Source organism: Oncorhynchus clarkii, chromosome 25 (genome assembly GCF_045791955.1).
Source record: "Oncorhynchus clarkii lewisi isolate Uvic-CL-2024 chromosome 25, UVic_Ocla_1.0, whole genome shotgun sequence".
NCBI classification, from domain to species: Eukaryota; Metazoa; Chordata; class Actinopteri; order Salmoniformes; family Salmonidae; genus Oncorhynchus; species Oncorhynchus clarkii.
This window is the reverse complement of record NC_092171.1, coordinates 41,872,872-41,888,302: the sequence shown is the minus strand read 5'-3', so window position 1 is coordinate 41,888,302 and position 15,431 is coordinate 41,872,872.

Below are 15,431 nucleotides of genomic sequence, written 5' to 3'. Positions count from 1 at the left end.
CTACTGCCTCTGATCTGGAGGACTCACTAAACAGATAACATCCCTGGTCCTCTCTACTGCCTCTGATCTGGAGGACTCACTAAACAGAGAACATCCCTGGTCATCCCTACTGCCTCTGATCTGGAGGACTCACTAAACAGAGAACATCGCTGGTCCTCCCTACTGCCTCTGATCTGGAGGACTCACTAAACAGAGAACATCGCTGGTCCTCCCTACTGCCTCTGATCTGGAGGACTCACTAAACAGAGAACATCCCTGGTCATCCCTACTGCCTCTGATCTGGAGGACTTTGTTTGTAAATTATGTCTGAGTTTTGGAGTGTGCCGTTGCTATCCTCAATAAGGTTTTTTTTAATGAAAATTGTGCCACCTGGTTTGCTTAATATAATATTATTAATATCAGGAATTTGAAATTATGTACACTTTTACTTTTGATACTTAAGTACATTTAAAACCAAATACTTTTAGACTTTTACTAAAGTAGTATTTTATTGTGTGACTTTTACTTGAGTAATTTTCTATTAAGGTATCTTTACTTTTACTCAAGTATGACAATTGAGTACTTTTTCACCACTGGTTAAAAAAAACAAGCTCCAACTGGTAAAAACCGATTTGAACAGTCAACCAACTCCAGAACTCTGTCTCTTTCCAGAGCTCAGACTTTCCGAAATGAAAATCACTAACGTCATGATTTGACCTCGTATTTTTCCCGAGTTGCCAGTTGTTTTTGAACACAGCATGTATGACTCAACGCCCGGGAGGCAGCCCGGTTCCCAAAACGAATACAATCAATTTTCACCCGGTGCGAGAAACACGCCTACACGGGCGCCCGAGACAGATTTATCGAGCCCCCCTCAATGAGTGAGGAGGGGAAAAAATGTTGATTACATCATCGTGCTAGTGCTACTGGCTGCCTCGGGTCCAAGAATCCCCCCCCCCCCCCCCCCTCCCTCCCCTCCCCAATCCCTCCACCGCCAATTGACAATGGACTGCATACATGAGAGAGGGGGGTGGGGTGGGGCATGTTGTTGAATTTACCGAGAGATCTATGTTTTTATTTGTAACTTTTCACTTTTATTTTTTAATCGTCGTCATGAATTATCATAATCCTCATTAACATCATCGTCATTTCACAGAGCAATTCATTTGGGGAATTTCCACTAGCAATCTTTATGGAGGACCCATATGCATTAGGCTACATCATAACACAAATAAATACTCGCTGCTTGGAAGAAAAATAAGGCGACGAGGATGAACAAATGTTTGCGAGAATAAAAAATGAGGCACATGCTGACCATAAAGTTTGATTTCTTTAGGATTGTTTTATCCATTGTGAAAACAAACTGCTTTATTTTAAGGCAAACGTTATACAGTCCATAACATTGAAAATCTGCAAGCATATGATTGCCTAACAACAACGTACATGAACTTTAATGTGCTGCATACAGTATGTCTCACACAGATAAGTAATAATGAAATTGACAAATATAACTCACTTTCAGCCATTATTTCAAGCCTCATTGTGATTATTTAAAGGCAGGTAGCCTAGTGGTTAGAGCGTTGGTCTTGTAACCAGTAAAGGTTGCAAGATCAAATCCCCCGATTTGACAAGGATTATTTTTTTTTTATATAAAAAAATGGTCGTTCTCCCCCTGAACAAGGTAGTTAACCCCACTGTTCCTAGGTCGTCATTGAAAATAAGAATTTGTTCTTAACTGACTTGCCTAGTTAAATAAAGGTTGAAATTTAAACAAATGCACATTTTACATTGTAATCATTTAGCAGTCGCTCTTATCTAGAGTGACTTTCATCAGCTATCCTCAAGCCATGAACAATTAATCAAACGCCCCCCCCCCCCCCCCCCAACCCCGCTTTTGTACACTGCTGTTACTTGCTACTGCTGCTACTTGCTGTTTATTATCTATGCACTGTCACGTGACCCCGACCTAGTTACCTCGATTAACCTGTACCCCCTGCACATTGACTCAGTACTGGTACCCCCCAGAATACAGCCTCTTTATTGTTATTTTGTTACTTTTTTAAACCTTAGTTTATTTTGTAAATATTTTCTTCGTGCAGTTTTAAGAAAATTGAGTTTTCTCAATTTTTATAAGTTAGCATTTCACAGTTGTTGTATTCGTGACAAATAACATTCAATTTGATCTTAAGACAGCTAGGTGGGACAACCACATATCGCAGAGGGGGGGTCAAGAGCTGGTTCCTTTATTTTTGTGGAGGGAAGTCAAGGTGAGGAGGAAGATAATTAAAGATAATGTTTGAAAAGGCATGGTTTCAGAAGACGGGCAGGGAGCTGACCTCCCGTAGGGGTGAGAGGGCCAAGAGACCTGAGGGGGCAGAACAGGGTGCTCAGGTTGGGGTGTAGGGTGCTCAGATTGGGGTGTAGGGTGCTCAGGTTGGGGTTTAGGGTGCTCAGGTTGGGGTTTAGGGTGCTCAGGTTGGGGTGTAGGGTGCTCAGGTTGGGGTGTAGGGTGCTCAGGTTGGGGTTTAGGGTGCTCAGGTTGGGGTGTAGGGTGCTCAGGTTGGGGTGTAGGGTGCTCAGGTTGGGGTTTAGGGTGCTCAGGTTGGGGTGTAGGGTGCTCAGGTTGGGGTGTAGCGTTTGAGCCTGAAGGTAGGGAGACCCAGTTCCTCTTGCTGTTTCCATAGGTAAACACCATGGTCTAATACTGGATTCGTAGTTCGACTGGAAGCCAATGGAGTGTGCAGAGGATCGGGGAGACATGAGAGAACTTAGGAAGGTTGACAACAAAGCGGGCTGTTGCAAGAGTTTAATGGCAAAAACATTTTTTGGTCATTTAGCAGACGCTCTTATCCAGAGCGACTGACAGTAGTGAATGCATACATTTTCATATGCAGGGAGCCGAGCCAACAGAGAGTTGCAGTAGCCCAGACAGGAGAAGTGACTGGATTAGGACCTGCACCGTTCCCTGTGTGAGCTCGGCTAGTCTTTGAGCAGGCATGCCTGCCCCGGGAGAGGAAGAGCAGTTCCATCTTGTCGAGGTTGAGCTTGATGGGGGTGGGCCGACATCCAAGTTGTGATATCCGCCAGGCACGCAGAGATGCATGTCGCCACTGTTGTGGCAAAATATTGACTCAAACACTTCTCGGATACCAGAGCTTGTGAATTCAATTAGACTTTTATCACAGAGAGCAACAAAGCCGAGTTAGTTCATGAAACAACTGAATCTTTATTCTTAGTGCTTGGTATTTATGCAGTCTTACCCTTACATAAACGTCATCACCCTATTTTACGAATCTTGTCGTCTTACTTAGTTTCCATTCTCTAATTGGCTCAGACATTGGGGCATAGATTCTATTGGTGGCATGACATGCATACCCCCTTAGCTAATGATCCTGTCCAAAGGTCTTTACAAGTTCAGATCTACATTGTATATGTATGCTTAACTTATGTATGTGCGTGACCAGGAGCCTTCACAAGATCAGATATGGCCCAGAGCAGTCACGTCTTGTTAGTTTACCTTGTCTCGCCTCATCTACACAGATTCTGCTTACGTTCTGTTTTTTTACATGTCCAATGGTCAATTCGATGTTGATCTAGCTTTGTACACTCACATGGGCTTCAGCCTTCATTCTGCATACACATGTCTAATATTTAAGCTTATATTGATTATTCGTTCTACTTCAAAGATAACAGTATAGGTACTGAGAATCATCAGATGACTGGAAAATCTCCAACACCACCTGGGTTTCAGAATGGGGGGGAGGGGAGGGAGTAGTTGAGTGTCATCCACATAGCAATGTTAGGAGAGACCATGTGAGAATATGACGGAGCCTAGTGACTTGTTGTACAGAGAGAAGAGGACCTAGAACCGAGCCCTAGAAGAGGACCTAGAACCGAGCCCTAGAAGAGGACCTAGAACCGAGCCCTGGGGGACACCAGTAGTGAAAGTACGTGGTGCAGACACAGATCCCCTACACGTCACCCTCACGTCAGGAGAGGGAGACCTGGAGGGGGTAGGGACTGAGTGGTTAGGGTTGGAGGAGAGGGGGACCTGGAGGGGGTAGGGACTGAGTGGTTAGGGTTGGAAGAGAGGGAGACCTGGAGGGGTTAGGGACTGAGTGTAGGTACTGAGAATCATCAGATGACTGGAAAATTGGTGTATAGAGAGAAGAGGACCTAGAACCGAGCCCTAGAAGAGGACCTAGAACCGAGCCCTAGAAGAGGACCTAGAACCGAGCCCTAGAAGAGGACCTAGAACCGAGCCCTAGAAGAGGACCTAGAACCGAGCCCTAGAAGAGGACCTAGAACCGAGCCCTAGAAGAGGACCTAGAACCGAGCCCTAGAAGAGGACCTAGAACCGAGCCCTGGGGGACACCAGTAGTGAGAGTACGTGGTGCAGACACAGATCCTCTCCACGTCACCTGGTAGGAGCGGCCTGCCAGGTAGGATGTGACCCAGGAGTGTGTAGAGCCTGATACGCCCTGCCCTGAGAGGAAGGAGAGGAGGATCTGATAGAGCTTGATACACCCTGCCCTGAGAGGAAGGAGAAGAGGATCTGATAGAGCCTGATACACCCTGCCCTGAGAGGAAGGAGAGGAGGATCTGATGGTTCACGGTGTTGAAGGCAGAGGATAGATCTAGAACAGAGGATAGACCGAAGAGGATGAGAACAGAGGAGAGAGTCTGACTGGTTAGGGTCAAGAAGATCGTTCTGAGAGAGATAACGAGAAAGTTGATCAGAGACAGCACGCTCTCAAGTGTTTTGGAAAAGAACAGGAAGGGAAGGAGGTCTTATAGTTTGACGTCAGATGAGTTGAGTATTGGTTTCTTGACCAGGGGAGCAACTCGGGTCATTTTGAAGTCAGAAGGGATGCAGCTTGTGCTCAGGAATGAGTTGACGAGGGACGTGAGGAATGGGTGAAGGACTCGAGAGATGGTGTGGAGAAGGGAGGAGGGGATGGGGGTCGAGTGGGCAGGATGTCGGGCAGCCAGACCTCACTATTTGCAGTATGCCATCTGGAGAGAGAGAGGGGAGAAAGAGGTCAAGGAGTAGGGTAGTTCTGTGTGAGCGAGAATAGTGGACTCAATAGGATGAGTGAATGAGTTCGGGATGTCTGTCAACCACTTTGGGAAAAAGGTTGACAAAGTCGTCCGCGGAGGGATGAGGGAGTTGAGGATCAAGGCGGAGACTATTTAATTATGTAATAGAAATATCTTTAATCAAGCTACTGCAGGGGAGATCTAACTCTGATTTCAAATAATAAATGGTTACATGTCCCTTATATAGTGGGAGGTGATAAAATATTGTTATATAATAATATTATACACAACAGTTTTGTCAATACAAGCAACCGTTCCGGAAACACAAGGGCCTTGTGTTGGGGTATAGAAAGGCATAACATTACAGAAAATATCCCTGCCACCACACTATGGTTAGAGGCAGAAGCTCGACATTTAGAGTGGTTAGAAAGTGGCTTTAGTAGCAGATACAGAGGAAGAGAAGGTAGAGAAGGAGGAGTGAAAGGATGATAGGTCCTCCGGAAGTTGAGTTTTCCTTCATTTTCTCTCGGCTGTCTGCAACCCTGTTCTGTAAACACGCAATGAGTCACTCAGCCATGGAGCAATAGGGGAGGGCTGAGCCTGCCGAGAGGAAAGGGACCGTGTGAGTCATAGGATGCAGAAAGGGAGGAAAGTAGGGTTCGAAGAGGCAGAATCAGGAGACAGGAGGGAGAAGATTTAGCAGAAGGGAGAGATGATAGGATAGAATAGGAGAGAATAGAGGGAGAGATAGAACAAAGACTGCGATGGCGCATGACCATCTGGATAGGGACTGAGTGGTTAGGGTTGGAGGAGAGGGAGACCTGGAGGGGGTAGGAATTGAGTGGTTAGGGTTGGAGGAGAGGGAGACCTGGAGGGGGTAGGGACTGAGTGGTTAGGGTTGGAGGAGAGGGAGACCTGAAGGAGTTTAGGGACTGATTGGTTAGGGCTGGAGGGAAGGGAGACAGAAAAGGAAACAAAGTTGTGATCAGAGACCTGGAGGAGGTTACAGTGATATTAGTAGGAGAACAGAGACCTAGAGGGGGTTACAGTGAGATTAGTAGGAGAACAGAGACCTGGAGGGGGTTACAGTGAGATTAGTAGGAGAACAGAGACCTAGAGGGGGTTACAGTGATATTAGTATGAGAACAGAGCCCTGGAGGGGGTTACAGTGATATTAGTAGGAGAACAGAGACCTGGAGGAGGTTACAGTGATATTAGTATGAGAACAGAGCCCTGGAGGGGGTTACAGTGATATTAGTAGGAGAACAGAGACCTAGAGGGGGTTACAGTGAGATTAGTAGGAGAACAGAGACCTGGAGGAGGTTACAGTGAGATTAGATGGAGAACAGAGACCTGGAGGAGGTTACAGTGAGATTAGATGGAGAACAGAGACCTGGAGGGGTGTTGCACTGAGATTAGTAGGAGAACAGAGACCTGGAGGGGTGTTGCACTGAGATTAGTAGGATAACAGAGACCTGGAGGAGGTTACAGTGAGATTAGTAGGAGAACAGAGACCTGGAGGAAGTTACAGTGAGATTAGTAGGAGAACAGAGACCTGGAGGAGGTTACAGTGAGATTAGATGGAGAACAGAGACCTGGAGGGGTGTTGCACTGAGATTAGTAGGAGAACAGAGACCTGGAGGGGTGTTGCACTGAGATTAGTAGGATAACAGAGACCTGGAGGAGGTTACAGTGAGATTAGTAGGAGAACAGAGACCTGGAGGGGGGAAGCCAGCCGCACCAATGCGCCGGAGGAAACACCGTGCACCTGGCCACCTTGGCTAGCGTACACTGCGCCCAGACCGCCACAGGAGTCGCTGGTGCGCGATGAGACAAGGACACCCCTACCGACCAAGCCCTCCCTAACCCGGGCGACGCTAGGCCAATTGTGCGTCGCCCCACGGACCTCCCGGTCGCGGCCGGTTACGACAGAGCCTGGGCGCGCACCCAGGACTCTGATGGCACAGAGACGGTCTTAGTTTAGCAATAAAACTGACACGACCGTCACTTACATCTGCCCCTGTGAAACCAGGGGAGACTGAAGAACTAACGCTAATTACCTAGCAGAGGTGAAGAGTACCCCAACGTGTACTAATCGCTGATTGCCTAGGAAGAGGAGAAACACCTCCAATACAGCCTCTGATAACCAAAACAAGTCACAAATTGCCCTGCCCCTTAATCCTGGTTGATGTGTCAACAACTATCTGCAAATGACGAGCTGTCAACAACTATCTGCAAATGATGAGCAGTCAGCAGTTCACACATTAGTAGGCTACTGGGAAGACAGGCAACACTTAAAGTAGATGGACCTAGCTAGCAAAAAGACAGTCCGAGACCACAACAGAAAAAGACAACAAGGCAGTACTAGACCACAATAGATAAAGACAACAAGGCAGTACTAGACCACAACAGAAAAAGACAACACGGCAGTACTAGACCACAACAGATAAAGACAACAAGGCAGTACTAGACCACAACAGATAAAGACAGTACTAGACCACAACAGAAAAAGACAACAAGGCAGTACTAGACCACAACAGATAAAGACAGTACTAGACCACAACAGAAAAAGACAACACGGCAGTACTAGACCACAACAGATAAAGACAACAAGGCAGTACTAGACCACAACAGAAAAAGACAACAAGGCAGTACTAGACCACAACAGATAAAGACAGTACTAGACCACAACAGATAAAGACAACAAGGCAGTACTAGACCACAATAGATAAAGACAACAAGGCAGTACTAGACCACAACAGAAAAAGACAACACGGCAGTACTAGACCACAACAGATAAAGACAACAAGGCAGTACTAGACCACAACAGAAAAAGACAACAAGGCAGTACTAGACCACAACAGAAAAAGACAACACGGCAATACTAGACCACAACAGATAAAGACAACAAGGCAGTACTAGACCACAACAGAAAAAGACAACACGGCAGTACTAGACCACAACAGATAAAGACAACAAGGCAGTACTAGACCACAACAGAAAAAGACAACAAGGCAGTACTAGACCACAACAGAAAAAGACAACACGGCAGTACTAGACCACAACAGAAAAAGACAACACGGCAGTACTAGACCACAACAGAAAAAGACAACAAGGCAGTACTAGACCACAACAGATAAAGACAACAAGGCAGTACTAGACCACAACAGAAAAAGACAACAAGGCAGTACTAGACAACAACAGAAAAAGACAACACGGCAGTACTAGACCACAACAGAAAAAGACAACAAGGCAGTACTAGACCACAACAGAAAAAGACAACAAGGCAGTACTAGACCACAACAGAAAAAGACAACAAGGCAGTACTAGACCACAACAGAAAAAGACAACACGGCAGTACTAGACCACAACAGAAAAAGACAACAAGGCAGTACTAGACAACAACAGAAAAAGACAACAAGGCAGTACTAGACCACAACAGATAAAGACAACAAAGCAGTACTAGACCACAACAGAAAAAGACAACAAGGCAGTACTAGACCACAACAGATAAAGACAACAAGGCAGTACTAGACCACAACAACACGAGTAAAAGACAACAAGGCAGTACTAGACCACAACAGAAAAAGACAACAAGGCAGTACTAGACCACAACAGAAAAAGACAACACGGCAGTACTAGACCACAACAGAAAAAGACAACAAGGCAGTACTAGACCACAACAGATAAAGACAGTACTAGACCACAACAGATAAAGACAACAAAGCAGTACTAGACCACAACAGAAAAAGACAACAAGGCAGTACTAGACAACAACAGATAAAGACAACAAGGCAGTACTAGACCACAACAGATAAAGACAACAAAGCAGTACTAGACCACAACAGATAAAGACAACACAATTATACTTACTCCTGGAGATGTCACGAGTCCTCTCGATATTGAATGAAGTAATGACACCCTATTACCTATGTAGTGCACTATGGGCCATGGTAAAAGTAGCCTGCAGTCTCGTTTGGGCCACCATAAGCCCGCCAGAACAGCTTCAATGCACCTTGGCATAGATTCTATAAGTGTCCGGAACTCTATTGGAGGGATGCAAATCTAATTCTTCCACCAGAAAGTCAATAACTTGGTGTTTTGTTGATGCTGGTGGAAAACGTCATCTCATGCAACGCTCCAGAATCTCCCGTAAGTGTTCAACTGGGTTGAGATCTGGTGACTGAGACAGACACACTTGTCAGTCTCTAAACAGTTTGCGCATATGTTTGGACAAAATTGGATGTTTCGGCTGTTCGCTCACACAATACGTTTTCTTGGAGCAAGTCGAGCAAACCGAACAAAGCATACGGACTGGAGGGAGGGAAGGAAGGACACACACACACACACTTTATTAAAACCCTATGCTCTTTTGAGACCCTTCTTCCCAAATCACTGAGCTTCTAGCAAAGGTAGTAAAAATATTTGCAAAAGTGGGGCATTTTTAATAGATATAATACCCTGAACACGATGGGATGTTAATTGCTGAATTAACTCAGGAATCACAACTGGTGTGGAAGCACCTGCTTTCAAAAGTGTTCCCTTTATTTTGGCAGTTACACGAGCAGCACATTGATGGCACACTTGTTCTACCTGATGGCACTCGCCTTCAGCCTGGTCCAATTCAACCTCGTCTTGAAAATATATCTGGTACAAAAGTATCATTTAGAACCAGGAACAGATATAGCCCTTGGTTCACTCCAGACCTGTCTGCTCTTGACCAGCACAAAAAACATCCTGTGGCGTTCTGCATTAGCATCGAATAGCCCCCGTGATATGCAACTTTTCAGGGAAGTTAGGAACCAATATACACAGGCAGTTAGGGAAGCTATGAATACCTTTTTCAAACAGAAATTTGCATCCTGTAGCACAAACTCCAAAAAGTTCTGGGACACTGTAAAGTCCATGGAGAATAAGAGCACCTCCTCCCAGCTGCTCACTGCAGAGGCTAGGAAACACTGTCACTACCAATAAATCCACTATAATTGAGAATTTCAATAAGCATTTTTCTATGGCTGGCCATGCTTTCCACCTGGCTACCCCTACCCTGGTCAACAGCCCTACACCCCCCACAGCAACTTGCCCAAGCCTCCCCGATTTCTCCATCACCCAAATCCAGATAGCTGATGTTCTGAAAGAGCTGCAAAATCTGGACCCCTACAAATCAGCCGGGCTAGACAATCTGGACCCTCTCTTCCTAAAAGTATCTGCCGAAATTGTTGCAACCCCTATTACTAGCCTGTTCAACCTCTCTTTCATATCGTCTGAGATCCCCAAAGATTGGAAAGCTGCCGCGGTCATCCCCCTCTTCAAAGGGGGAGACACTCTAGACCCAAACTGCAACAGACCTATATCCATCCTACCCTGCCTTTCTAAGGTCTTCGAAAGCCAAGTTAACAAACAGATAACAGACCATTTCGAATCCCACTGTACCTTCTCCGCTATGCAATCTGGTTTCAGAGCTGATCATGGGTGCACCTCAGCTGCGCTCAAGGTCCTAAACGATATCATAACCACCATCGATAAGAGACAATACTGTGCAGCTGTATTCATCGACCTGGCCAAGGCTTTCGACTCTGTCAATCACCACATTCTTATCGGCAGACTCAACAGCCTTGGTTTCTCAAATGACTGCCTCGTCTGGTTCACCAACTACTTCTCAGACAGAGTTCAGTGTGTCAAATCAGAGGGCCTGTTGTCCGGACCTCTGGCAGTCTCTATGGGGGTGCCGCAGGGTTCAGTTCTCGGGCCGACTCTCTTCTCTGTATATATCAATGATGTCGCTCTTGCTGCTGGTGATTCTCTGATCCACCTCTAAGCAGACGACACCATTCTGTATACTTCTGGCCCTTCTTTGGACACTGTGTTAACTAACCCTAACCTCCAGACGAGCTTCAATGCCATACAACTCTCCTTCCGTGGCCTCCAACTGCTCTTAAATGCAAGTTAAACTAAATGCATGCTCTTCATCCGATTGCTGCCCACAACTGCCTGCCCGTCCAGCATCACTACTCTGGACGGTTCTGACTTAGAATATGTGGACAACTACAAATACCTAGGTGTCTGGCTAGACTGCAAACTCTCCTTCCAGACTCACATTAAGCATCTCCAATCTAAAATCATATCTAGAATCGGCTTCCTATTTCGCAAAAAAGCATCCTTCACTCCTGCTGCCAAACATACGTAAAACTCACTATCCTACCGATCCTCGACTTCGGCAATGTCATTCACAAAATAGCCTCCAACACTCTACTCAGCAAATTGGATGCAGTCTATCACAGTGCCATCCATTTTGTCACCAAAGCCCCATATACTACCCACCACTGCGACCTGTATGCTCTCGTTGGCTGGCCCTCGCTTCATATTCTTTACCAAACCCACTTGCTCCAGATCATCTACAAGACTTTGCTAGGTAAAGCCCCGCCTTCTCTCAACTCACTGGTCACCATAGCAGCACTCACCCGTAGCACGAGCTCCAGCAGGTATATTTCACTGATCATCCCCAAAGCCAATTCCTCTTTGGCCGCTGTTCCTTCCAGTTCTCTGCTGCCAATGACTGGAACGAAATGCAAAAATCACTGAAGCTGGAGATTCCCATCTCCCTCACTAACTTTAAGCACCAGCTGTCAGAGCAGCTCAGAGATTACTGCACCTGTACATAGCTCATCTGTAAATAGCCCATCCTACTACCTCATCCCCATACTGTATTTATCTTGCTCCTTTGCACCCCAGTATCTCAATTTGCACACTCATCTTCTGCACATCTACCATTCCAGTGTTTAATTGCTATATTGTAATTATTTCGCCACCATAGCCTATTTCTTGCCTTTCCTCCCTTATTTGCACACACTGTATATAGACTTTTCTACTGTATGTTTTGTTTATTCCATGTGAAACTCTGTGTTGTTGTGTGGAACTGCTTTGCTTTATCTTGGCCAGGTCGCAGTTGTAAATGAGAACTTGTTCTCAACTGGCTTACCTGGTTAGATAAAGGGGAAATAAATAAAATAATAACTTGACATACACTATACTAGACCAATGTGTTTGGTCTGGTATTGTTCAGCTTTTGATTAAATGAAACCTTGACAATGAATTTGTACAGTATGAAACTGGATCGGTGAACTTTTACTGTGGAACAGAAGAGATACTGTGGACTCAGAGACATACTAGTGTACTGAAAACTGTTGGAATGACTGTACACTGAATTACTGTAATCTCTGCGGTAACCAGGTTTCCATCTAACCGTTTAAATGGAGATGAATTTACCTGACGCATTTAAAAAGTCATGGGGCTCAACGGAAACAGGAAATGGCGACAGATGGTGGGATCTTTTTTTTTGTGTCTGTAGAATTAATTATGCAAGAAATAGCCCTGGAAACACCTTTATCTGCAAATGTTGATATAGAAACAAACATGGGACAGGGCAGCTTATTGTTGCTGACATTTAATCTATTTTCATTCTAGCTTGATAAATTGTTTCATGGACAGTGTGTAGAGAAGTGTAAACCCAGAAAGGTTATAACACCACAGTAATCGATCAATCAAATCAATGCCATTTGAGAGGTGATATTCTATACTCAAGTGAACAGACAGTCAAGTGTCCCAACAGCCTGGGCCAACCAGAGGCCTATATACAGAATGATTATATAGCCTATACATCAATTGGCTCCAACTCAGTGGCTGGCTAGGAACCCAATTGGGTGTCCCGACTCCAGGCTCGTTTCCAAGGAGACGCTTGAACAGTCTAAAATGTACATGACAATGATTCACGCTGGTGCACGACGCCAATCCAACAAGACCCCGATCATCATGAAACAGACATTACTCCAAGTGCAACTGTCCTGAGCTCTCTTTATTGGCATTTGTAGGATAATATAAAATGTACTTATTTTTGCTTCATACATGGTCAGTAGGGTGACGACACACACCTATATATACAGAGAATACAAGATACAGGGAATGTAAATGTTAAACATCAACCATAATTGACTCCCAAATGGCACCCTATTCTCTACATAGGGCTCTGGTCAAAAGTAGTGCACTATTTAGGGAATAGGGTGCTAATTATGACCCCCAAAAAATAAAAAGGATTTACACACACACCCTTAATCCACACTTCTATTACAGTGATTGGATGAGCTGCAGGACTTCTATACATCCACTAGGTGGCAGCATTGGGCCTTTAGGATTAAATGAATGGCTCCATATGGCTTTCAAAACAGCATCAAACGGTCTGTTTTAAAGTCATACTTGTTTGAAAGTCACATCATTTTGTTTTCCTTCTTTACAAACAATACTAAAGTAGATAAAGCGATATATGTCCCTTTTTCCATAAAAACTATTCGCTTACTGCTGTTAATGTGTAAGTGATGCACACCACATGGATTAGAATAACAGAAAATAATAAAAAAAAATGTTCATTAGATTAACAAATAACACCAGCCTCAATGTGAACCTGGAAACATTTAAAATAACATTTCTCTTTTAGGGACACACATTAGTGACATAGTCCAGACAGATATAAAACGTGTCTCTCCTACTTTACAACATGGACAGCCTAACCGTCATCACTGTACATTCTAATGAGACGCCTGATTTATATAGTAGCCTGATGATGCCAGTTTGTGCCATCATGTCAACTCCTTGTCACGCCAAACAGTTTGTCTTGATAGGGACAGCAGTGGAGTAGGCAAGAGCACAAACAGATCTGACACCAGGCTATAGAATGAGACAACAGATCTGGGACCAGGCTATAGAATGAGACAACAGATCTGGGACCAGGCTATAGAATGAGACAACAGATCTGGGACCAGGCTATAGGAGGAGACAACAGATCTGAGACCAGGCTATAGAATGAGACAACAGATCTGACACCAGGCTATAGAATGAGACAACAGATCTGGGACCAGGCTATAGAATGAGACAACAGATCTGAGACCAGGCTATAGAATGAGACAACAGATCTGACACCAGGCTATAGAATGAGACAACAGATCTGGGACCAGGCTATAGAATGAGACAACAGATCTGGGACCAGGCTATAGGAGGAGACAACAGATCTGAGACCAGGCTATAGAATGAGACAACAGATCTGACACCAGGCTATAGAATGAGACAACAGATCTGGGACCAGGCTATAGAATGAGACAACAGATCTGAGACCAGGCTATAGAATGAGACAACAGATCTGACACCAGGCTATAGAATGAGACAACAGATCTGGGACCAGGCTATAGAATGAGACAACAGATCTGAGACCAGGCTATAGGAGGAGACAACAGATCTGAGACCAGGCTATAGAATGAGACAACAGATCTGTGACCAGGCTATAGGAGGAGACAACAGATCTGAGACCAGGCTATAGAATGAGACAACAGATCTGAGACCAGGCTATAGGAGGAGACAACAGATCTGGGACCAGGCTATAGAATGAGACAACAGATCTGAGACCAGGCTATAGGAGGAGACAACAGATCTGAGACCAGGCTATAGAAGGAGACAACAGATCTGGGACCAGGCTATAGGAGGAGACAACAGATCTGAGACCAGGCTACAGGAGGAGACAACAGATCTGTGACCAGGCTACTATGTTCACAACACATCACTGATTCAACATACATCACGAGCCTCAATGTGACTAGTCTGAACCACCTCTCAACCTCAACCTCCACAAACTCAAATGTTATCTTTACACATATAGAGCTACTCAACCTGATATGATTCTGGTACAATAATATAAGAATTATGAAATCAAAACACATAGCTAATTTGCATCTGTACAGACGGACAAATCAAAACACACAGCTAATTTGCATCTGTACAGCCGGACAAATCAAAACACACAGCTAATTTGCATCTGTACAGCCGGACAAATCAAAACACACAGCTAATTTGCATCTGTACAGCTGGACAAATCAAAACACATAGCTAATTTGCATCTGTACAGACGGACAAATCAAAACACATAGCTAATTTGCATCTGTACAGACGGACAAATCAAAACACAGGGTACCAGTGAGTTCTCAGCTTACTGGCTCACCAAAAAAAAAACAGATCAGCCATTCAGTTACAAAGGCTACTCTGAGTGACTGAACACAACATGGCCTTTCAGTTTCCAAAAACACCCTGTAAGAACAGGAAACTGGTGAGCAGGCAGGCCCCTTGAGTGAGTCAGGCTCAACCTCTGCCTAGAAACTCTACAAATAAAACTCTATCCTGACAGAGAACGATATCTTTGGAATAAATAAGCTTTTTAGGTCAGCCAAGTCCTTCTGTCTGAGGAGCACAGCTCTGCCCAGCAGAGGGAATGCCATGAGCACATCTTTTTCATTTAATTGTACAATTACAAAGTTCTCATTATCTCGTCGGTGTTATACCTGTAGCAAGAAAGTCAAGTTTAGCATTTTGGTAAT